The sequence below is a fragment of the Rana temporaria genome, chromosome 5, assembly GCF_905171775.1.
Source record: "Rana temporaria chromosome 5, aRanTem1.1, whole genome shotgun sequence".
Classification (NCBI taxonomy): domain Eukaryota; kingdom Metazoa; phylum Chordata; class Amphibia; order Anura; family Ranidae; genus Rana; species Rana temporaria.
In genome coordinates this window covers 20,836,683-20,862,504 of record NC_053493.1, presented here as the reverse complement: position 1 = coordinate 20,862,504, position 25,822 = coordinate 20,836,683, and the positions used below count along the sequence as shown (strand labels likewise).

Below are 25,822 nucleotides of genomic sequence, written 5' to 3'. Positions count from 1 at the left end.
AAAGAGGGGGGTGACAGAGAGAGAAGGGGTGAGAGAGAGAGAGAGGAAGGGGGTGAGAGAGAGAGAGAGAGGAGGAGTGACAGAGAGAGAGAGGAGGATGACATAGAGAGAGAGGAGGGGGTGACAGAGAGAGGAGGGGGTGGCAGAGAGAGAGAGAGGAGGGGGTGACAGAGAGAGAGAGGAGGGGGTGACAGAGAGAGAGAGGAGGGGGTGACAGAGAGAGAGAGAGAGGAGGGGGTGACAGAGAGAGAGAGAGGAGGGGGTGACAGAGAGAGAGAGAGGAGGGGGTGACAGAGAGAGAGAGAGGAGGGGGTGACAGAGAGAGAGAGAGGAGGGGGTGACAGAGAGAGAGAGAGGATGGGGTGACAGAGAGAGAGAGAGGAGGGGGTGACAGAGAGAGAGAGAGAGAGGAGGGGGAGAGAGAGAGAGAGAGAGAGGGGCTCTATCATCCACAGACATACAATATTTGGGATACTGGCACCCTCCTGGAAGGAGGAGAATGTGGGATGACTTTCTGGCAGAGCTGGCACCGCCCGGGATCTAGCCTGATAGATGTCCTCCCCCTGCTCGTGTCACCGTGCCCCCCCTTCCCTCCCCCAGGTGTCCTCGCCCAGGGAAGAGTCACGATGCCGTGTTATAGGTCCCGGGAACTATCACTACGTGACGTCACCCGCGCCACTCCCCAATTCTCCGGTTTGGAAGGAGGAAAATAGGGAACGGTGACAGCCCCGCCCCTCTGCACACTTCCGAGCTCACCGATTGGCTGTGGGCAGAGTTCCTGGCCCTGTTCCCTGACAGCGCAGTGCAGGGAGGGTGGGCTGTGCGGGGTGACAGGTGAGATGAGTGCGGGCACCGGCGTCTAGTAGAGCGGAGGATGGAGGCCACAGGATGGCAGCCTCAGGGCCGAGCTGTGATGGCCGCACGGCGCCCCTGTTGCCCATGGCGCCCTGTGCGGCCGCACAGCTCGCACACCCCAAAGGCCGGCCCTGGTCAGAGGTAGAGATAATATAGTATCACCGTATATACTTGAGTATAAGCCGACCCAAATATAAGCCGGGGGACACCTAATTTTACCACAAAAAAAATGGGAAAACGTATTGATTCGAGTATAATGCCGCGTACACACGACCGTTTTTCGGGTTGTAAAAAATGACGTTTTTTTTTTTTATGTCATTAATAACGATCGTGTGTGGGCTCCAGAGCATTTTTCACGATGTAAAAAATGGGCATTAAAAATTTCAACTATGCTCAAATTTTTCACAACGTTTTTAACGTCGTATAAAATGGTCGTGTGTGGGGCTTTAACGACGTGAATAAAACGTGCATGCTCAGAAGCAAGTTATGAGACGGGAGCGCTCGTTCTGGTAAAACTACCGTTCATAATGGAGTAAGCGCATTCATCGCGCTGTAACAGACTGAAAAGCGCAAATCGTCTTTTACTAACACGGAATCAGCTAAAGCAGCCCCAAGGGTGACGTTTTTCCCAATGGAACTTCCCATTTATAGTGCCGACGTACGTGTTGTACGTCACCGCGCTTTGCTAGAGAATCTTTTTTCACGATCGTGGGTAGGCAAGGCTGTTTTAACGATCGGGTTAAAAAAAACTTAGTTTTTTCTAGACCATTAAAAATTTCATTTTTTACAACCCAAAAAACGGTCGTGTGTACGCGGCATCAGCCTAAGGTGGGAAATGCAGCAGCTACTGTAAGTGGAAAAGAGGGTCAACAATGCCCATCTGCAGCCTCACTGTGCCTCACTGTGTCAATCTGCAGCCTCACTGTGTCCATTTGCAGCCTCACTGTGCCCATCTGCAGCCTCACTGTGCCTCACTGTGTCCATCTGCAGCCTCACTGTGCCCATCTGCAGCCTCACTGTGCCCATCTGCAGCCTTACAGTGCCTCACTGTGTCCATCTGCAGCCTCACTGTGCCTCACTGTGTCCATCTGCAGCCTCACTGTGCCCATCTGCAGCCTTACTGTGCCTCACTGTGCCCATCTGCAGCCTCACTGTGCCCATCTGCAGCCTCACTGTGCCTCACTGTGCCCATCTGCAGCCTCACTTTGCCCATTTTCAGTTTTACTGTGTCCATCTGCAGCCTCACTTTGCCCATTTTCAGTTTTGCTGTGCCCATCTGCAGCCTCACTGTGCCTCACTGTGTCCATCTGCAGCCTCACTGTGCCTCACTGTGTCCATCTGCAGCCTCACTGTGCCTCACTGTGTCCATCTGCAGCCTCACTGTGCCTCACTGTGTCCATCTGCAGCCTCACTGTGCCTCACTGTGCCCATCTGCAGCCTCACTGTGCCCATCTGCAGCCTCACTGTGCCCATCTGCAGCCTCACTTTGCCCATTTTCAGTTTTACTGTGCCCATCTGCAGCCTCAATGTGCCTCACTGTGTCCATCTGCAGCCTCACTTTGCCCATTTTCAGGTTTACTGTGCCCATCTGCAGCCTCACGGTGCCCATCTGCAGCCTCATGGTGCCTCACTGTGTCCATCTGCAGCCTCATGGTGCCTCAATGTGCCTATCTGCAGCCTCACTGTGACCATCTGCAGCCTCACGGTGCCCATCTGCAGCCTCACTGTGCCTCACTGTGACCATCTGCAGCCTCACTGTGCCTCACTGTGTCCATCTGCAGCCTCACTTTGCCCATTTTCAGTTTTACTGTGCCCATCTGCAGCCTCACTGTGCCCATCTGCAGCCTCACTGTGCCTCACTGTGTCCATCTGCAGCCTCACTTTGCCCATTTTCAGTTTTACTGTGCCCATCTGCAGCCTCACTGTGCCCATCTGCAGCCTCACTGTGCCAGGTATGTGATCTGGCGCAGAGTGGCCACCCTGCCGCAGTATATCTACGGTGGGCGGCCGCTAAGCGGTTAAACAAAATAAGTATTTCTTAGCAGCTGCTCATATTAAAGTGCCATCCCCGAGCAGCTCCCAGTAATGTGTACATCGTGATCTGGACTGTTCTCACCTTTGTAACTCCCCTCTGCTTATTCTGAGCCATGGAGCAGCACAAGAATCTTCTCGGCTTACTGGGGGCAAGAAGCCAGATGAGCGGCTGATTTTGCATTCTATACTCCCCGCTCGCCCGGCAGGTATTGCACAGCCTGTCTCTGAGGCTCAGTCTACACACACCTGGCAGTTTCCCTGATGCAGGATCTGGGGCTCCGTGTCGTGACCCCGCTCCCCCCCACCCACAGTGACAGATCTGGATGGTCAGGAAAGGTCGGGCCAGTATTACAAGGTCCTGGAGGAGTTTTATGACAATCACAGCAAGGAAACTTGGAGAGAAAATAGGATGCTGAATTCCAGACAAAAAGAAATACACTTTTTTTGTTTTTTTTATCAATAATTTGTTTTACTTGGTAAAAGATTTGTTCTGTATTTCTCTTAAAGCCGAACAACGTAGAATCGCGGCGGCGTAACGTATCCTAGATACGTTACACCGCCGCAATTTTTCATCGCAAGTGCCTGATTCACCAAGCACTTGCGATGAAAACCTACGCCTCCGGCGCAAGGCGGGCCAATTCAAATGGGCGTGTGCCATTTAAATTAGGCGCGCTCCCGCGCCGGACCTACTGCGCATGCTCCGTTTCCTAACTCCCGCCGTGCTTTGCGCGCCGTGACGTCATTTTTTTGAACGGCGACGCGCGTAGCGTAATTCCGTATTCCCGGACGGCTTACGCAAACGACGTTGATTTTTAAATTTCGACGCGGGAATGACGGCCATACTTTAGACAGCAATACACTTGCTGACTAAAGTTAAGGCACCAAAAAAAAAGTGTAACTTAGCGACGGGAAACTAGCGTAGCGGCGACGTAGCGAACGCGAAAAACCGTTGTGGATCGCCGTAACTGCTAATTTGCATACCCGACGCTGGTTTACGACGCGAACTCCCCCCAGCGGCGGCCGTGGTACTGCATCCTAAGATTCGACAGTGTAAAACAATTACACCTGTCGGATCTTCTGGATATCTATGCGTAACTGGTTCTATGAATCAGCCGCATAGATACTCTGAGAGATACGACGGAGTATCAGGAGAAACAACGTTGTATCTCATTTATGAATCTGGCCCTAAACTCTCTCAATCAACCTAAATTAGTATTAATCCTTATGCTGCTAGCATTAGTAAATAGATAGGAAGATACACTATATTACCAAAAGTATTGGGACGCCTGCCTTTACACACACATGGGGCCAGATTCAGATAGATCAGCGGATCTTTAGATCCGCGTAATCTATCTGATTTAAGATCCGCCGCCGCAAGTTGTAGAGGCAAGTGGGTAATTCACAAAACACTTACATCCAAACTTGCGGCGGCGGATCGTAATTCCTCCGGCGAAATTCAAATTCCGCAGCTAGGGGGAGTGTGCTATTCAAATCAGCCGCGTCCCTGCGCTGATCGAATAGCGCATGCGCCGTCCGGGAATTTTCCCAGCGTGCATTGCTCCCAATGACGTCGCTAGGACATCATTGGTTTCGGCGTGAGCGTAACTTGCGTCGAGCGGTTTTGAGAATCGGCGTACGCAAACATACTTAAAGCGGGAGTTCACCCATTTAGGAAATTTTTTTTTTCTCCCATAAGGTTCCTGCTCGTTCGGTCTAGGGGAATCGGCTATTTGTAGTAAAATATGAGCTGTACTTACCCGTTTTCGAGCTGCATCTTCTTCCGTCGCTTCCGGGTATGGGTCTTCGGGAGCGGGCGTTCCTTCTTGATTGACAGCCTTCCGACGGTCGCATCCATCGCGTCACTCGTAGCCGAAAGAAGCCGAACGTCGGTGCGGCTCTATACTGCGCCTGCGCACCAACGTTCGGCTTCTTTCGGAAAATCGTGACGCGATGGATGCGACTGTCGGAAGCCTCTCGGAAGACTGTCAATCAAGAAGGAACGCCCATTCCCGAAGCCCATACCCGGAAGCGACGGAGAAGATGCATCTCGTAAACGGGTAAGTACTGCACATATTTTAAAATAAATAGCCGATTCCCCTAGACAAAACGAGCAGGAATCTAAGGGGGAAAAGTGCCCTCTAAGGGTGAACCCCCGCTTTAACATTGGCTGCGCCTCATAGAAGCAGGGGTAGATATACGCCGGGAAACCGCTTACGTAAACAACGTAAAGTGACTGCGTCGGCCCGCGTACGTTCGTGAATTGGCGTATCTCGCTGATTTACATATTCTCGCTGTAAATCAGCGAGAACGCCCCCAGCGGCCATTTTTAAATTGCAGTTAAGATCCGACGGTGTAACACAGTTACACCTGTCGGATCTTAGGCATATCTATGCGTAACTGATTCTAGGGGCCAGATTCACAAAGAGATACGACGGTGTATCTACAGATACACCATCGTATCTCTGACTTACACTGGTCCTATCTATGCGCCTGATTCATAGAATCAGTTACGCATAGATAGGACTAAGATCTGACAGTGTTACACTGTGTTACACTGTCGGATCTTTTTTTCAATTTAAAAATGGCGCTGGGGGGCGTTCCCGCTGATTTACCTTGAATAGTATGTAAATCAGCGAGATACGCAAATTCACGAACGTACGCGGACCCGACGCAGTCTTCTTACGACGTTTCCGTAGCGGCGTACCCGTCGTATACTTACCCCTGCTTTGATCAGGCGCAGCCAATGTTAAGTATAGCCGCCGTTCCCGCGTCGAATTCGAATTTTTTAACGTCGTTTGCGTAAGTCGTTCTAGAATACGGATGGACGTCGTTTACGTAAGCGTCGAAACCACTGACGTCCTAGCGACGTCAGTGGGAGCAATGCACGCCGGGAAATTCCCCGGACGACGCATGCGCTTTTAAATCGGCGCGGGAACGCGCCTGATTTAAATAGTACACTCCCCCTAGCCGCGGAATTTGAATTCCGCCGGGGGATTTAGGATCCGCCGTCGCAAGTTTGGAGGTAAGTGTTTTGTGAATTAGCCACTTGCCTCTCAAACTTGCGGGAGCGGATCTTAAATCACGTAGATCGAGTGGATCTATAGATCCGCTGCGCTACGTGAATCTGGCCCCTTGAATCAGTCGCATAGATACGACCGACGCAACTCTGAGATACGACGGTGTATCAGGAGATACACCGTCGTATCTCTCTCTGAATCTGGCCCATGAACTCTAAGGCCGCGTACACATGTAGCGCTTGTGTACTTTTAGTACAGGTGCTATGTCAAATTTAGAGGGGAATCAGAGAGTTATTTTGCTCTCATTCATGATAATTTGTTAAATTACGCTTCTGCTGGGCTGTCCTGTGGGTTCATTTTGTGTTCCAAAGATACCTTTTCCATCTTTGGATAGCAGGTGGCACCAGAGGAGGCCAGGCAGAGGCGCTTTTCTCCAGCAGCCAATCTCTATTTGTGGGGAAAAAAAGGACATAAATTTTGTTTGGGAGCCACGTCGCACGACCGCGCAATTGTCAGTTAAAGCGCCGCAGTGCCGAAAGCTGAAATTTAGCCTGGGCAGGAAGGGGGTACAAGTGCCCAGTAAGCAAGTGGTTAAAGGAGAATTATCCAAAAAAAAAAAAAAAAGATTAGTTAAACCCACAAAGGCTTTTGTTCACCTTTACTATTCCTTTATACTGATTTTTGACATGTACAAATGCAGTAATTTAGAAACAGGATGAAAGGTTTAGCACTGGGAAACACTAGTGCATTTTATATACAGTGGGCCATGTTCTGGCTAAATGTAGGCGGGCGGCGCGTAAGCCATTTACACTCCGCCGCCCCAACCTACAGGAGCGAGTGCTGTATTCCCCAAACACTTGCTCCGTAGTTTGGGGCGGCGGAGTGTAAATGGCCCGGCGTAGCCACGCGTATCTCCAAGGGGGCGGCTTCTATTTAAATTAAGCGCGCCCCCGATTCTAACGAACTTCGCATGCGCCGGGCTTAAAATAGCCCAGTGCGCATGCTCCAGTCCGCGGCGTAAAACGTCAATGACGCCGACGTGTGCGTCATTGACGTAAAGTCGTATTCAAGAACGACTTAGGGAAACGACGTAGCCGACGGAAAAACACGACGCGGACCCGACGCCATACTTAACATGGACTTGCGTAAACTTACCCCTCATATAGCAGGGGTAAGTTTACGCTTACGCAAACGACGTTAGCGACGGTTACCTCCAAACTTGCGGCAGCGGATCCTAAATCCCCCGGCGGAATTCAAATTTCGCGGCTAGGGGGAGTGTACTATTTAAATCAGGCGCGTTCCCGCGCCGATTTAAATGCGCATGCGCCGTCCGCGAAATTTCCCGGCGTGCATTGCTCCCACTGACGTCGCTAGGACGTCAGTGGTTTTCGACGCTTACGTAAACGACGTCCGTCCGTATTCGAGAACGACTTACGCAAACGACGTTAAAAAATTCAAATTCGACGCGGGAACGCCGGCTATACTTAACATTGGCTGCGCCTGATAAAAGAAGGGGTAAGTATACGACGGGAAAGCCGCTACGGAAACGTCGTAAGAAGACTGCGTCGGGTCCGCGTACGTTCGTGAATTTGCGTATCTCGCTGATTTACATATTATTTATCGTAAATCAGCGGGAACGCCCATGGCGCCATTTTTAAATGGAAAAAAAGATCCGACAGTGTAACACAGTGTAACACTGTCGGATCTTAGCCATATCTATGCATAACTGATTCTATGAATCAGGCGCATAGATAGGACCAGTGTAAGTCAGAGATACGATGGTGTATCTGTAGATATCAGGAGATACACCGTCGTATCTCTTTGTGAATCTGGCCCTAAGAATCAGTCGCATAGATACACGGGCCAAAAAAGAGAGATACTCCATCGTATCCTTACTCAGAATATGGTCCAGTATAACCAGGGCTTTTTTTCAGCAGGAACGCGGGGGAACGCAGTTCCGGCACCTCCTGCACTGAATGTATGTAATGGCAAATGGGTGCTGGGGTGTGCTGGAGGGTCTATTGTCACTGATGGGGATCTATTTTTGCATGAGGATCTATTGTTGCTGGTAGAGGAACTATTTTTGCTGGGAGGGTCATGCTTGGGGTGGGTGGGGAGTGGAACCAAGGGACATGCTTGGGGGTGGAACCAAGGGAAATGCTTGGGGGTGGCTAGGGGGGAGCTACCAAGGGATATGCTTGGGGGTGGGTAGGGGGGAGGAACCAAGGGACATGCTTGGGGGTGGGTAGGGGAGTGGAAGCAAGGGACATGCTTGGGGGTGGGTAGGGGAGTGGAACCAAGGGACATTCTTTTGGGTGGGTAGGGGAGTGGAAGCAAGGGACACGCTTGGGGGTAAGTAGGGGAGTGGAACCAAGGGACATGCTTGGGGGTGGGTAGGGGAGTGGAACCAAGGGACATTCTTGGAGGGTGGGTAGGGCAGTGGAACCAAGGGACAAGCTTGGGGGTGTGTAGGGGAGTGGAACCAAGGGACATGCTTGGGGGTGGGTAGGGGGTAAGGAACCAAGGGGCATGCTTGGGGGAGGGTAGGGGGTGGAACAAAGGGACATGCTTGGGGATGGAACCAAGGGACATGCTTGGGGGTGGGTAGGGGGTGGAACCAAGGGACATGCTTGGGGGTGGGTAGGGGGTGGAACCAAGGGACATGCTTGGGGGTGGAACCAAGGGGCATGCTTGAGGGTGGAACCAAGGGGCATGCTTGGCAGTGGGTAGGCGGTGGAGATGAAGAGTGACCCAGAAGGGAGAAGGGTAGAGTTCCTGTACCTACTTTCTGAGAAAAAAAGCCCTGAGTATAACTATATAGATCACAGCAAAATGAGAGAAAAATTAGGAGGACAGAGGGACAGAGGGAAATTTGGGTCAATTCACTAAGGCTCCATTCACACCTAGGTGTTTTCACGGCCGCCGCCCGCCGCTATTGCAGCCTGCAATACGCTGGAGGGGTGATTTAACATTGTCGGCTATGGAGATGGTTCACATCTCCACGCCGAACGCCGAAACGCCTGAAGCTCAAAACAAGTCCCTGACCTTTTTTTTCAGGCGTCTTCGGCGTTCGGCCATATTACACAATGTGTAATCACCCCTCCAGCGAAAATCGCGGTAAAAAACGCTGCGTTTTGTCGAGGCAAATCGCGGTAAAAAACTCTGCAATTTGTCGCGGCAAATCGCGGTAAAAAACGCCGCAAATCGCCTACGCCTAGGTGTGAATGCAGCCTAAGAGCTAAATAGAAAGCGGTAAAATACCACATGCTGTAACAATTATGCAAGTGTTCAATTCATTAAGAATTTTGCGTTAAATAGCAAATGTGGTATTTGTTAGATTTAGCAGTGGAGCGAGCCAGGAAGCCTCTGACAGCTGAATGTAAAAAAAAAAAAAAAAGAACGACAATTAAATATGATGAGAAAAATACAGCGTGGTGTCCCCCCAATACATATCAGGATCTTCTGGTTGGGAAACCCCACACCAAAATAAAAAACGCTGGGGGGTCCCCCCTTAAGATACATGCCAGACCCTTATCTAAGCACACAGCCCCGCAGGTCAGGAAGTGGGGGTGAGCGAGCCCCCCCCTCTTCTGAACTACACCAGGCCACATGCCCTCAACATGGGGGCGGGCGGGGGGATGGGTGGCAGGGGGCTTATCGGAATCTGGAAGCCCCATTCACCATAAAAGTGTCAAAAAGTATTAAAAAGTTTAAAAAAAGTGTCCCCCGATGTAAATCGACTGCCAATCACGCGGCCCGTGACATCACAGACCACTGCATGCTGGGCGAGTGACGTCACAAGGGGGTGAGACCACCAGGTGACCCCGCCCCATACCTATATAAGAAATGTCAAACGGCGGAGCCTGCAGTAGGCGGCCAACCTTTATCGACGGCAGGAGCGTTTTTGTTTATTTTTTCGTTTTTGGTTGCGGCGGGCAGCGTGTTTGATGATGGATTTACATCGGTGGAACACTGTTTTTTTATTTTTTAATGAAGGAATTCTCAAAAACTGTATGTGTTTTTATTACTTTTTGACACTTTTTTGGTGAATGGTTAGGGGCACTATGTACCCAAAGCTCATTCACATTGGGGGGGGGGGGAGGGCTGGGATCTGCAGGCCCCCTTCTTAAAGGTGCTTCCAGATGCCGATAAGCCTACAGACACCCACAACCACCGGCCACGGTTGTGGCGATGAGGCCCTTGTCCCCATCAACATGGGGACAAGGTGCTTTGGGGTGGGGGGGGCATGTGGCCTGGTATGGTTCAGGATGGGGGGGGGGTAGTTTGTAGACACTATAACTTTTGTGCAAACCAATCAATATACGCTTAATGTGCCATACCTCACTGTGCCATACCTCACTGTGCCCATTGCAGTCTCACTGTGCCATACCTCACTGTGCCCATTGCAGTCTCACTGTGCCATACCTCACTGTGCCCATTGCAGTCTCACTGTGCCATACCTCCCTGTGCCCATTGCAGTCTCACTGTGCCCATTGCAGTCTCACTGTGCCATACCTCACTGTGCCTATTGCAACCTCACTGTGCCCATTGCAGTCTCACTGTGCCATACCTCACTGTGCCCATGTCAGTCTCACTGTGCCCATTGCAGTCTCACTGTGCCATACCTCACTGTGCCCATTGCAGTCTCACTGTGCCATACCTCACTGTGCCCATTGCAGTCTCACTGTGCCATACCTCACTGTGCCCATTGCAGTCTCACTGTGCCATACCTCACTGTGCCCATCGCAGTCATCGAAACCCTGAGGCAGTGATAGGAATGCCCAGTCCCGGAGTCATCGGAACCCTGAGGCAGGCATAGGAACGCCCAGTGCCGGAGTCATCGGAACCCTGAGGCAGGGATAGGAACATCCAGTGCCGGAGTCATCGGAACCCTGAGGCAGGGATAGGAACGCCCAGTCCCGCAGTCATCGAAACCCTGAGGCAGTGATAGGAACACCCAGTCCCGGAGTCATCGGAACCCTGAGGCAGGCATAGGAACGCCCAGTGCCGGAGTCATTGGAACCCTGAGGCAGGGATAGGAACGCCCAGTCCCGGAGTCATCGGAACCCTGAGGCAGGCATAGGAACGCCCAGTGCCGGAGTCATTGGAACCCTGAGGCAGGGATAGGAACACCCAGTGCCGGAGTCATCGGAACCCTGAGGCAGGGATAGGAACACCCAGTGCCGCAGTCATCGGAACCCTGAGGCAGGGATAGGAACGCCCAGTCCTGCAGTCATCGGAACCCTGAGGCAGGGATAGGAACGCCCAGTCCCGCAGTCATCGGAACCCTGAGGCAGGGATAGGAACGCCCAGTGCCACAGTCATCAGAACGCGGAAGCCCTGGACAAAATCAGAATGTAAAGGTATGTACGGAGAAAAAAATCACCTGCCGAAAGTAATTAGTATGCTGGCTCTAATATTAGAAATTTGTTTTTAGGGTGAACCCCCCGCTTTAAGTGGTTAAGGTGGCAAATCTTTTCGGGGCTGAAGTGGTTAAAGTAAAACAAAAAACGGCCTGGTCAAGAAGGAGGGGTAAATCTTTCAGAGGTGAAGTGGTTAATGGACTATTTATTTTTTTATCACATTTTTAGCTGGATTTCTGCTTTAACATAAAAAAAAGGATGAAAGATCCACTTTAATTACTTTTTAAAGGACTAAATAAGTGGATTAAATAATGATCTATAACATCTGCCTGGAGCCCAACCTTAATGGAAATGGATTGTGGAAAAATAAGACATTTCCCTGAAAAGACGGCCAGTACCAGGATACGCAATATGGCTGTCTAGTATCCCGCGCCGGCATTTCGGATCACAAATTTTTTTTTAGAAAATCTCCCGCAGGACTTTGCTGGCACTCACTGACTGCACTGACTTTTCTGCAGAGCTTGCTAACAGCAGATCACGTTACACTGTCAATATTGAAATACATCCACACTCACTGCATGAACTCTGCGACGGAGCGGCGGTAAAAGCACGCAAGTCAAAAATATCCCTGGAAAGACATCCCAAAAAAAAAAAAAAGAAAGATTTATTTCAGGTCTAGGAGATGATGCTGTATGTGTGACAGACTGCTGACGAGCGCTGTGATATAGTAATCCCGGTAAAGATGGATGCCTTTCTATTGAAGTGAAGGGAAAGCAGCAGGTAAAAGGCGAATTCCGCCAAACAACTAAATAGACAGATGTAACACACATGTAGGAACTACGATACGTGCCAAAAAAATAAACAGTCGTAGTTCTGGGATCCTGCTGTGCTATATAACTGCATCGCATACAGAGAGTCAGGCCTCTTTCATTGGTCGCAAAGGTCGCACTTGCGACTGAGCCCCCCGGCAGTAGGGTGACCACATTTCCAAACTACCATTCAGGGACCCCCCCCCCCCCTTCCCAAAAATCAGCTTGTGCTGTAACGAATCACAGCACAGTGATTGGACACAAAAGGGGGGACTTATGATTTCTCCAATCACAAGCAGGGGGCGGGGACTGTGCTCTTTTAGGCATTCCCGGCCAGGACAAGTACTGTCAGTGAGTAAAGCGGTGAAGTGGCGGCCTTTTTTGGGGGCATCAGATTGGCCTGGGGGGTGGCTGTGGCAGTTCCATTCCGGGACACTGTATTGTCCTGGAATGAATGTGCCCGGGACAGACCTGCAAAATGCGGGACTGTCCCGGGTAATCCGGGACACGTGGTCACCCTACCCAGCAGTGCCATCTTAAGAGCATTATAGGCCCAAGGGCAATACAGTACACTGGGGCCCTGTCTACACAATGGCTGCATTTGAATGGCATAGTGGCTGTGTTTGAATGGCACAGCAAATTACTTACAGGGTGAGGCTGAGGGTCAGGTTAGGTGCAGTGCAGTCACTCATACTCACAGCAAGGCAGGCTCAGCACAGTCAGGCAGCTCTCAGAAGTGCACCGCTGTCCGCTCGCTCCCCATCCCCTCTGAGCCACGCTGAGTCTGAAGATGGAAGAGGTGGGTGGAGCTAGTATTTCAGCCGTGGAGGCGGCGCGCTCTGAATGCTGGGCGGATGCTGCCTCTGACATCACTGGTTGCTAGGCGCCAGGCGGCTGGCGATTCTGGCAACCAGTGCAGTCGAGTGAGTGGCGTGCGGCGTGCCACAGCTTCGGCGCCCCTTCTTTTAGCCCCCCAGGCAAGTTGTGACAGGTCCTCTTTATGGAGAGATGCGGGGTCAGTAAGACCCCACATCTCTCCTCCAGGCTGGAAAGCATGAGATTGTGAAAAAAAAATTCACTGATCTCATGCTTACTAGCTTAATCGCGGCTTTGTTTACTTCCGGGTTCCCGGGCGTGACGTCATCACATCGCGCCCGGGCCTCCGACGGTCAGAAAGATGAATGGTGACCATCTGGTCACCAGTCATCTCTATGCTTCCCATCCGACGGTGGACGATTCTTTCTCCGGGCCCCCGATGGCACGGGAGAGCCCGGAGAAGCACCGGATGGAGGCGGGAGGGGGGGATGTCCCCTCCCGCCACCTATAAGCATGATCAAGCGGAACCTCCGCCATGATCGTTCTTATGGTGTGTAGAATCGCTGCCGGCAAACAATGATATCTGAATGATGACTCTATCTGCATTCATCATTCAGATACCCCCTCACAAAACCCAGGTCTTTATATGACGTCCACCCAGGATGGGAGATCCCCTCTGTGGACGTCATATGTCTATGGGCCGGTAGTGAAGTGGTTAACCGGTTACCGACCGCCCACTGTATATATACGTCCTGTTTTTAAAGATGGATATCTCGGTAACGGCAGCAGCTGCTGCCACAACCGAGGTATCCATCTCTTCAGTGAGCGGTCCGGTAAACGATAACGGCGGTCTCCAAGGCGGATTCGCCGCGAGATCGCCGTTATCGGTGGCGGGAGAGGGCCCCCCCTCCCGTCGCTCTCCCGCGCCCTCCGCCGCTTACCGGAGCCGTCGGTAGCGGCGGAGGCGATCGGGTGCTTCTTCCTAGTGAGTGAGGATGCGAGTGAGGGCAAGATGGCCCCCACCCGTCCTCATAGCTTTGCTGGGCGGAAGTGACGTCAAAACGTCAGTCCCGCCCAGCGTCTTAAAGAGACAATTTTTTTGTTGACTTTTTGTTAAATGACAATATTTCCATTTTTTTTTTCTTGCATTTAAGTCTAAATATGAGATGTGAGGTCTTTTTGGCCCCATATCTTATATTTAAGAGGACCTGTCATGCTTTTTTCTATTACAAGGGATGTTTACATTCCTTGTAATAGGAATAAAAGTGACACATTTTATTTTTCTTATTTCAGTGTAAAAAATTATAAAATCAATAAAAATAAATAAGAAAACAAAATAATTTTTTTTAAAGCGCCCCATCCCGACGAGCTCGCGCGCAGAGGCGAACGCATACGCGAGTAGCGCCCGCATATGAAAGCGGTGTTTAAACCACACAAGTGAGGTATTGCCGTGATCATTAGAGCGAGAGCAATAATTCTAGCCCTAGACCTACTCTGTAGCTCAAAAAATGCAACCTATAGATTTTTTTAAACGTCGCCTATCGAGATTTTTAAGGGTAAAAGTTTGACGCCATGCCACGAGCGGGCGCAATTTTTAAGCGTGACATGTTGGGTATCATTTTACTCGGCATAACATTATCTTTCACAATAAAAAAAATTAGGCTAACTTTACTGTTGTCTTATTTTTTAATTAAAAAAAAGTATATTTTTCCCAAAAAAAAGTGTGCTTGTAAGACCGCTGCGCAAATACGGTGTGACATAAAGTATTGCAACGACCACCATTTTATTCTCTAGGGTGATAGTATTTTTTTTTATAATGTTTGGGGGTTTTAGGTAATTTTCTATCAAAAAAGCTGTTTTTAACTTGTAAACACCAAATCTCAGAAAGAAGCTCAGTCCTTAAGTGGTTAAAAAAATTAAATCAGTATTTTTAGCTAGAAGATTACTTAGAACACCCAAACAAAATATATATTTTTTTCGCAGAAACCTTAGAGAATAAAATGGAGATCATTGCAATATTTTATGTTACATTTTGCGGTCTTTTCAAATACACTTTAACCGCCTTAGACCCGGAAGATTTTACCCCCTTCCTGACCAGAGCACTTTTTGCAATTTGGCACTGCATCGTTTAAACTGACAATTGCGCGATCGTGCGACGTTGTACCCAAACAAAATTGACGTCCTTTTTTTCCCACGAATAGAGCTTTCTTTTGGTGGTATTTGATCCCCTCTGCGTTTTTTTTTTGCGCTGTAAACAAAAATAGAGCGACAATTTTGAAAAAAACACAATGGGGTTGATTCAGTAAAGGTAAATAGACTATGCACTCTGCAAGTACAGTTGCTCCAGAGCTTAGTAAAAAAGGTAAAGCTTCACTTTGCAAAGAAAACCCAATCACTTGTAAGGAAAAATAAAAAAACAGCATTTTTGCTTGCACATGATTGGATGATAGAAGTCAGCGGAGCTTCTGCTCATTTTCTAAGCTCTGGAGCAACTGCAGTCTGTTTGTCTTTAGTAAATCATCCCCTATATCTTTTACTTTTTGCTATAATAAATATCCCCCAAAAATATATATAAAAAATATTTTTCTCCTCAGTTTAGGCCGATACGTATTCTTCTACCTATTTTTGGTCAAAAATCTGCAACAAGTGTATATTGATTGGTTTGCGCAAAAGCTATAAAGTCTACAAAATAACGGATAGAATCATGTCATTTTCTATTATTATTTTTTATACTAGTTATGGCGGCGATCAGCGATTTTTATTGGGACTGCGACATTATGGCGGACACATCGCACACTTTTGACACTTTTTTGGCATTTATTGATTTCTCCCTAAGCTTGGCCTTGTTGCACTTTTCTCTTCTACCACCAGATGGCCAGGTACTTGATGGTACCAGATACGAGAAGGGCAACCCAAGGTCAGGTTATGGGTATGTGGGTGTCCCAGTTAAAGCGGTTGTATACCCACTGTCATTTTTTATTCATTTTTTAAACCTGAAAAGCAAAAGCCATCATCAGCTATTATGCCCCGCATACTAGCTGATTATGAAATACTTACCTTGGAACGAGGTGAGAGGAACTTACCTGGTCCACGCCGAGGGTGATGTCATCTTTCCTCGGCGTGTCTTCCGGGTATCGCCGCTCCAGCGCTGTGATTGGCTGGAGTGACTATGTCGTCACTCCCGCGCGTGCGGGAGACTTCTCTCCAGCAAGGTCCGGCGGCTGCCGGCCCTTTAGCCAAGGATTCCCGCTGCGCATGCGCCGCTGCAGTCAGCGGCGCATTGCGGGGGGAATATCTCCTAAACCTGTAAGGTTTAGGAGATATTCTTTATACCTATAGGTAAGCCTTATTATAGGCTTACCTGTAGGTTAAAGTGGTAGTACAGAGTTTACTACCACTTTAATGGGCAGGGGTTTTCTTTAAACCCTTGGCCTACTGGGAGAGCCTATATATTCGGGTGAGGTCAGGTGATCTGTGTTCTGTGCCACCCGGACTGCCGTCTGGGTGGACGTGTGTCGTCTGCCCTGAGCTGCTAGGCCAGAGATTGGGCCTGTCCCGAGGGGCATCTGGCTGCCAGGCTATATGAGGGCCTATGCAGAAGTAAGAGGGCAGCGCAGGGGTAGGACTGCGGCTTGCAGTCCACCAAAAGTGCCGGTTCTGCCGGCCGGAGAACCTGTCAGTGGTCGGAGGTAGAAGGGAAGCTGTCGCCAATGAAGGGACCAATCGCCTTTACCAGGGGCCACAGTGAGTAACCGAAGCAAGTACCGGAATCATATTCTCACCGAAGGGCACGGTGGAGGATCGGGAAACTTCAGGTGGTGATCAAGTCTGAGACCCAACCAGCGGAGGTGACGCTTGCAGAGCAGCCTTGTGTGTCAAGCCAGGGACCGAGAAGGTCAGCGGGGGTGAAGCTTGAAGAGTATCAGCGGGGGTGATGCTTGAAGGAATACAGCCACAAACCTTGTGTCAAGTACCTGGTAGGAGTCTGAAATGATGAGGTTGGCCTCACTTGTATCTCAAGCCCATGGATGGACTGGCCATTTGGGACTACAGGGAGTTTCCCGGTGGGCCGATGGCTCAGTGGGCCGGCTTCAGTGACAGCAGACCGCCGCCCCCTCCGCTCCTTTGTCTCTCCCTTCCCGCAGCCCTCACCTCCTCTTCCTCCCCGCAGCGCTCACCTGGGGGGAACAGAGAAGCAGAGGGAGGACCAGAGGAGCAGGGGGGACGACAGAGGAGCATGGGGGGAGGGGACAGACAGCTCACTCAACAGCTATGGCCTGGGAGTTTCTCACTTCTGCCTAATCTTGTCCCATAAGGGGGGCACCAAACTGATTCTTTGCCCCGGGTGAAATAATGTCTAGCTTCCCCACTGGTACTGCCTATAAGAGTACCAGTACCAGCCGTTCTACTCTAATAAAGTAGAGTGGCTAGTGAAGGGGGAGAGGGGGATTGGGTGGCTGGGGGGGGGGGGGTGCGGGAGTTGTCCGGCCGCCATGGGAGAGACCTGTCAAAGTGGGCCAGTCTGGATGAAGACCAGGGCCAAATTTTTGTCCCAGTCCAGCCCTGCCCAAGCCCCACTGGAGGTGGAACAGATGGTGGCTAGGGTCAGAAGGAACACGAGTGCCTGTAAGTGATGCGTGCAGAACTTGTAGGTGGAGTTGCAGGCTTGGAGGTGCAGGTAGAGCATCCAGTAAGGAGCTGTACCCAGGGAAGCTGAGAGGATGGACAGCCAGCACAGGCACTCGGTGTCCAAAGCAGGGTTGTGGAAAGCCAAAGTTCAGCAACAGGAATCAAGCCAGGTTTAACAGGGTTCAGAATATCAGGACACAGCTGAAGTCCAGTCAGCACTTGTCAGAGCATCCTTTAAATAGGCCGTCTGGTGCCAATTGTGGCGGGGGGCGCTTGTGCGCGTGCACGCAGTGCGATGCGCATGTGCATGCGCATTGTCGCGTATGGGAATCTGCTGTTGCCCGTAAGTGTGCGCATTCACATGTGTACGCGCCGGGCGCATTCTAACAGTTCTTTTACACCTTGGATGAGCTCAAGGGATTCAGAGTCAGTGAATCAAGGAGCAGTTGTAGTGGAGCTGAAAGAACTGATACGTTGAGGTACAAACGGTTAAAGGACTGTTACCATAGGAGACAGCAATCCTGCACGTGCAGGAGTGGCGCCTTGCTGGGGCCTTTCCCTGTACGGTTGTTTTCCCATTGAAGTCTCAGAGTCTGCCTATTGAGTTTGCAACTATCTAAGAGTGTCCTGGCCCTAACCCTCTTTCCCCAAAATATATAAAAAGGACTGTCAAAAGAAATAAAACCTCTTTTACATCCAAGAAGTGTCTGGCGCCCAATGACTTTCACCATCTTTGCGCCCACTATACCCACCACATACAGTATTGAAGGATGTCAGCTGTGTTTGGCCTTGGAGGTCCTTATTAGACCAAAAGAGGTAAAAAAAACTTTCTACATTTACCGTATTTTCCGGCGTATAAGATGACTTTTTGCATCTAAAATAATGCCCCAAAAGTCGGGGGTCGTCTTATACGCCGGGTACCTGTCTGTCAGACGGCGGCCATCCATTATTCAAAAGCCGCGCCTCCTCCTCAGACTGTTCCGTGATAGGCGGAACGCTAATTTTCCCAGCAGAGCCTCTGTTCAGTGTTCCGTCTATCACAGATGCCTTCTCATCCTCGGCCTCGGACGAGAGGACATCCGTGATAGGCGGAACACTGAACAGAGGCTCTTCTGGGAAAATTAGTGCAAACAGGAGAAGGTAGGAAGATCGTCGAGGCAGGCATAATGGCACAGTGAGGCAGGCATACTGGCACAGTGAGGCAGGCATACTGGCACAGTGAGGCATGTATAATGGCACAGTGAGGGGTCGTCTTATACAGTGAGTATATCCCAAAACCAGCATTTTAGCTGGAAAATTTGAGGGTCGTCTTAGGCCCCATGCACACGAGAAGCAATTACAAACACCTCTAAACTCATGTTTTCAAAGGCAAAAACCGGCGTTTAAAACACCCGTTTTTGCCGTGAATTGCGCAGCGTTTTGCCGCGATTAGCGGTGTTTTACCACGATTGCGGCTGTCAGCGCTTATCTCAAAGACATTGTAGACCCTCCCAAAGTTTAAAACGCAAAAATAAAACGCTTCTGAACCCAAAATTTTGCGTCTGAAAAAACGGACATAAACCCAACTGCTTTAAAACGCCAAAAAACGTGATTGTGTGCATGGACACATAGGATAACATTAAATGTGTTTAGGGGCAGTTGAAAAAAATGCCCAAATGCCTCTGAACTCGAGTTTAGCAGCGTCTCGTGTGCATGGGGCCTTATGCGCCGGCAAATACGGTACTTCAGTGATTACTAGTTAGGGGTTTCCTCAAGGATACACTTATAGCCAGATTCAGAGAGAGATACGCCAACGTAACTCGGAATCTGCGCCGTCGTAAGTTTAAGTGTATTCACAAACTGAGATACACTTAAACCTAGCTAAGATACAACAGCCTGCGCCGTCGTATCTTAGGGTGCAATTTTTCAGCTGGCCGCTAGGTGGTGCTTCCGTTGAGTTCGGCGTAGAATATGTAAATGCCTAGATATGCCGATTCACGAACGTACGTGCGCCCGTTGCAGTGAAGATACACCGTTTACGTACGGCGATTCCCGGCGTAAAGTTAGTCGAAAAAATAGCTGGCCTAGTCAATGTTAAGTATGGCCTTCGTTCCCGCGTCGAAATTTGAAAAATGTACGTCGTTTGCCTAAGTCGTCCGTGAATGGGCCTGGACGTAATTTACGTTCACGTCGAAACCAATACGTCCTTGCGGCGTACTTTGGAGCAATGCACACTGGGATATGTACACGGACGGCGCATGCGCCGTTCGTAAAAAACGTAAATCACGTCGGGTCACCAAACATTAACATAAAACACGCCCCCTGTTCCTTATTTGAATTAGGCGCGCTTACGCCGGCCCCATTTACGCTACGCCGCCGTAAGTTAGGAGGCAAGTGCTTTGTGAATACAGTACTTGCCTCTCTGACTTAAGGCGGCCTAGCGTAAATACGATACGTTACGCCGCCTTAAAGATGCGCACCCCTACCTAAATCTAGCTATTAAAGTTCTATATTTTTGGTGGGTGTTTTCACGGTACTTATACTGGATATTGGAGAAGAGCTTTAATTTGACTAGTGCGAATGAACCAAGTCTCGCCGTGATGCTTTTCACTGTTTTACTACACAGAGCCAACTTTGTAAATCTAATTATGAGATAACTCAACTCCCGCTGTGAGAATTCTTCACACACCATCGACAACTTCACCGGAACGTTCCCAGCCTGAAGCCTCGTACACACGGCCGAGGAACTCGACGTGCCAAACACATCGAGTTCCTCGGCCAGTTCAGCACTGAAGCCGCCGAGGAGCTCGGCGGGACGAGAGCTCCCATAGAACAACGAGGAAATAGAGAACATGTTCTCTATTTCCTCGTCGAGCTCCTCGTCGGCTTCCTCGGCCGAAAGTGTACACACGACCAGTTTCCTCGGCAGAATTCAGCCAGAAACTCGGTCGGAAGCTGAATTCTGCCGAGGAAACTGGTCGTGTGTACGAGGCCTCAGACTTTTCCTTCTGGATCTCCAGCGGGGGTTTTTCACTTGAATATCAATAAACCGCTCTAACACACAAACACTAACATACTGTATAACAACAATTAAAATATTGAACACTATAGAAAGTTTTCTTAGGATAGTCTTGCGAGGAGCTGGCCAAGGTGCTGATTTTCAAATGTTAGTTTATAACACTGTAATTAGCTAATTACTGGCCATTATGAGAATGGAATTTCATTTAGTATCATTTCTAAGTAATCCATTGTTAATCACTCACTGGGCAACAGTCGGTGAAGTACCGGTGTTAGATTATTAACTCAGGGCCTTCAACAAATAAGTAGATTAATTATTACCTCCAATTATGGCTCTAATGGTCATAATGAATGTTGGAGAGGTTCCTCAAACCAACATAGTTGGATAATGTGTCTTAACCACTTAAGACCCGGACCATTATGCAGGTAACGGACCTGGCCAGTTTTTGCAATTCGGCACTGCGTCGCTTTAACTGACAATTGCGCGACGTGGCTCCCAAACAAAATTGGCGTCCTTTTTTTCCCATAAATAGAGCTTTCTTTTGGGGGTATTTGATCACCTCTGCGGTTTTTATTTTTTGCGCTATAAACAAAAATAGAGCGTAAATTTTGAAAAAAAATGCAATATTTTTTACTTTTTGCTATAATAAATATCCCCCAAAAAGATATAAAAAAACGTTTTTTTTCCCTCAGTTTAGGCCGATACGTATTCTTCTACCTATTTTTGGTAAAAAAAAATCGCAATAAGCGTTTATCGATTGGTTTGCGCAAAATTTTATAGCGTTTACAAAATAGGAGATAGTTTTAATGCATTTTTATAAATATTTTTCTTTTTAATACTAATGGCGGCGATCAGTGATTTTTTTCGTGACTGCAACATTATGGCGGACACATCGGACAATTTTGACACATTTTTGGGACCATTGTCATTTTCACAGCAAAAAATGCTATAAAAATGCACTGCTTACTGTGAAAATGACAGCGCAGTTTAGGAGTTAACCACAAGGGGGCGCTGTAGGGGTTACGTGTGACCTCATATGTTTTTCTAACTGTAGGGGGCGGGGCTGAACGTGTGACGTCAGTGATCGTGTTTCCCTATATTAGGGACCACACGATCAATGACAGTGCCACTGTGAAGAACGGGGAAGCTGTGTTTACACACAGTTCTCCCCGTTCTTCAGCTCCCGGGACCGATCGCGGGACTCCATCGGCGATCGGGTCTGTGGGTCCCACGGCCGCGGTCATGGAGCTTCGGACCAGGTCGCTGGCATGCGCCGCTGGCGGGTGCCCGCGACCCACGGCTGGGCACTTAAAGAGGAAGTACAGGTACATGCTTGTGCCCAGCCTTGCCATTCTGCCGACGTATATATCTGCAGGAGGCGGTCTTAAAGGGGTTGTAAAGGTAAAATTTTTTTCACCTTAATGCATCCTATGCATTAAGGTGAAAAAACATCCGACAGTAGTGTTTTTCTGTAATATAATTGTGTCAAATACCTTCGTTATAGCGCCGCTCTGCGCTTCTGTGACCCGCTAGAGCTCTCTTCTCCACAATTACCGTATATATTAGAGTATAAGCCGACCCGAATATAAGCCGAGGCACCTAGTTTTACCAAAAAACTGGGAAAACATATTGACTCGAGTATAAGCCTAGGGTGTCCACTGTGTCCATGTCTCACTGTGCCAATGCCTCACTGTGTCCATGCCTCACTGTGCCCATGCCTCACTGTGCCCAATCTCCCTACCTGATCTCGGGCGCTGTGTGACTAGACTGACGTTTAACATTGGAGTCTATGGAAGGGGTGCCCGGGTTTGAAAAATCTGTAATATGTAATTCCTTGTAATAGGAATAAAAACACTGTCAAAGTAAAATAAATATATATTTTTTTTAAAGCGCCCCCATCCCAACGAGCTCACGTGCAGAAGCGAAAGCATACGTGAGCAGCGTCCGCAAAATGAAAACGGTGTTCAAACCACACATGTGAGGTATCGCCGCGATTGGTAGAGCGAGAGCAATAATTCTAGCCCTAGACCTCCTCTGTAACTCAAAAACAAGCAACCTGTAGAATTTATTAAATGTCGCCTATGGAGATTTTCAACTGTAATGCCGCGTACACACGATCGGTTCGTCTTAGCATCGGACTAATGGCGGCGATCTGCGATTTTTATCGTGGCTGCAACATTGCGGCGGACACATTGGACACTTTTGACGCTATTTTGGGACCATTCACATTTATACAGCGATTAGTGCTATAAAAATACACTCTGGACCGTTTTCATCAGGTGAAACGATCGTGTGTGGGCCCCATCGTTTTTTTTTCCCCATCGGTGAAAAAACGTAGAAGGTTAAAAAACAGATAGAAAAAAACGATCGTATGTGGGCAAGTCCATCGGTTAAAAATCCACGCATGCTCAGAATCAAGTCAGCGCAGGCTCGGAAGCATTGAACTTCATTTTTCTCAGCACGTCATAGTGTTTTACGTCACCGCGTTGGACACAAACTTTTTTTTAACTGATGGTGTGTAGGCAAGACTGATGAAAGTCAGCTTCATCGGATAACTGATGAAAAAATCCATCGGTCCGCTTTCATCGGATGAACCGATCGTGTGTACAGGGCATAACAGTTTGTCGCCATTTCACGAGCTGGCCCAACTTTGAAGTGTGACATGTTGGGTATCAATTTACTCGGTGTAACATTATCTTTCACAATTTAAAACAAATTGGGCTAACTTCACTGTTGTCTTATTTTTTTATTAAAAAAAAAAGCTGCCAAATGCAGCCACTGTGCCATCAATTGTCGCCACTGTGTCATGCCATTGTCGTCACTGTGCTCATCAATTGTCGCCACTGTGCCATACCAAACGCAGCCACTGTGCCATCAATTGTCGCCACTGTGTCATGCCATTGTCGTCACTGTGCTCATCAATTGTCGCCACTGTGCCATACCAAACGCAGCCACTGTGCCATCAATTGTCGCCACTGTGTCATGCCATTGTCGTCACTGTGCTCATCAATTGTCACCACTGTACCATACCAAACGCAGCCACTGTGCCATCAATTGTCGCCACTATGCCATGTCAAATGCAGCCACTGTGCCATGCCATTGTCGCCACTGTGCCCATCAATTGTCGCCACTGTGCCCATCAATTGTCGCCACTGTGCCCATCAATCACTGTGCCCATCAATTGGCGCCACCGTGTCATGCCATTGTCGCCACTGTGCCCATCAATCACTGTGCCCATCAATTGTTGCCACTGTGCCATGCCATTGTCGCCACTGTGCCCATCAATTGCCGCCAGTTTTCCTCTAAAATGACGCCAGATTGTTCCCCCCCGCCCGGCACTTACCTTTCTCGTCGGCCATCCTCGTATCCTCCTTCACGATCCCTCGAAGTAGCCCCGCCCTCAATGTCATTTCAGCCAATCAGGTTACTGGTAACCAGAACCGGTGAACCTGATTGGCTGAGACACCTGTCAGTGTTAACCAGGGAACGCACCCCCCGTGCGTCCCCAGGTTAACTATTTGGAAGCCGATTACAGCCCTCAGCTGCTGGCTCTGATAGACACTTCCAAAGCCAACCAGCTGCCGTTATTCAGATGGCCGGCGCTCACCAGGGGGCCGGCCATCTGAATAGTGGGCGGCGGCGACAATGCATAGATTCAAAAGTGCGCTGCGCAAATACGGTGTGACAAAAAGTATTGCAACGATTTTATTCTCTAGGGTGTTAGAAAAAAAAATTATATATATATATATATATATATATATATATATATATATATATATATATATATATATATATATATATATATATATATAAAATGTTTGGGGGTTCTAAGTAATTTTTTTAGCAAAAAATTATGGCCCAAATTCTCGCAGAATTGTGCAAAACTGTGCGGGCGTAACGTATCTCATTTACGTTACGCCGCCGCAAGTTTTACAGGCAAGTGCTTTATTCACAAAGCACTTGCGTGTAAAGTTGCGGCGGCGTTGCGTAAATCACCCGGCGCAAGCCCGCCTAATTCAAATTAGGCGGGTAGGGGGCGTGTAGTATTTAAATTAAGCACGTTCCCGCGCCGAACGTACTGCCCATGCGCCGTCCGTAAAATATCCCAGGGTGCATTGCTCCAAATTACGTCGCAAGGACGTCATTGGTTTTCGACGTGAAGGTAAATGGCGTCCAGCCCCATTCACGGACGACTTACGCAAATTTCGACGCGGGAACGACGGCCATACTTAACATTGGTTGCCCCTCATATAGCAGGGGCAACTTTACGCCGGGCAAACCTAACGTAAACGTCGTAACTTCACTGCGTCGACCGCGCGCACGTTCGGGAATTCGCGTATCTAGCTAATTTGCATACTCGACGGGGAAAACGACGGAGGCGACACCTAGCGGACAAAAAAAAAATTGCGTTTAAGATCCGACGGCGTAAGAGCCTTACGCCTGTCGGATCTAATGGATATCTATGCGTAACTGATTCTAATAGATACGACGGCCCAGATTAGGACTTACGACGGCGTACATGACGTTGCGCCGTCGTAAGCCCTTTGAGAATCTGGGCCTATAATTTTAACTTGTAAACACCAAATCTTCTGGGCTCTTCCATGTATAGTAAGATTGTGTCGCGGCTCCCGTCGCTCCCTATAACAAAGCATTACTTACAGAGCACAGTCAGGCCACTGTATAGGAGGAGCGCGGACTCACGTAGGACTCTCTGATGTGAATTATCCTCTTACATTAGACCCGTATTTATGAGAGCGTGTATAGAATTATTCAACGCCAATTTTTTTATTTTTTTTTGTAGCCAATTTTAAAATACCGCTGTACGTTCGTCTGTTTAATTTAGCTCAATTGGGAGCCGTTTAACAAGTGAGCATAAAATATATTTGTTATGAGGTGAATATGAGTACTTTGCAGCGCTGGTGAAACAAGTTTATTTAGGTAATGATTCGTGCATACTGCGGTAATAAATTTGGGCGTGAGTAAAGAGCCGTTATTTGCAGGACGCGTTAGATGTGGAAGGAAGCCGGCTCTTGCTTTCCTTGGAAGTGAATTTTAAAAGTGGGATTATAGAGCCGCTTTGTCTGGTGCAGTCGCAGAAATTCGGCCTATAAGAAGTCGCGTATAAGACGACGGGGTGTGTGTAGGCACCTTTGTACAAAAGGTACGACTTTGGGACAAGCTTGTCCTTTAACCACTTCGGCTCCGGAAGGTTTTACCCCACTTCCTGACCAGGCAAATTTTTTTGGCGATACGGCATTGCGACGCTTTAACCGACAATTGCGCGTTCTTGCGACGTTGTAC

At 48.9% G+C, this 25,822-nt stretch overlaps 1 protein-coding gene across 1 annotated transcript in view; it reads right to left on the bottom strand.

The window, feature by feature from the left end:
* Nucleotides 1-25,822, bottom strand: part of AGMO (alkylglycerol monooxygenase) — a 291,800-nt gene that overhangs the window by 199,818 nt on the left and 66,160 nt on the right. The gene's annotated exons all lie outside the window — the stretch shown is intronic.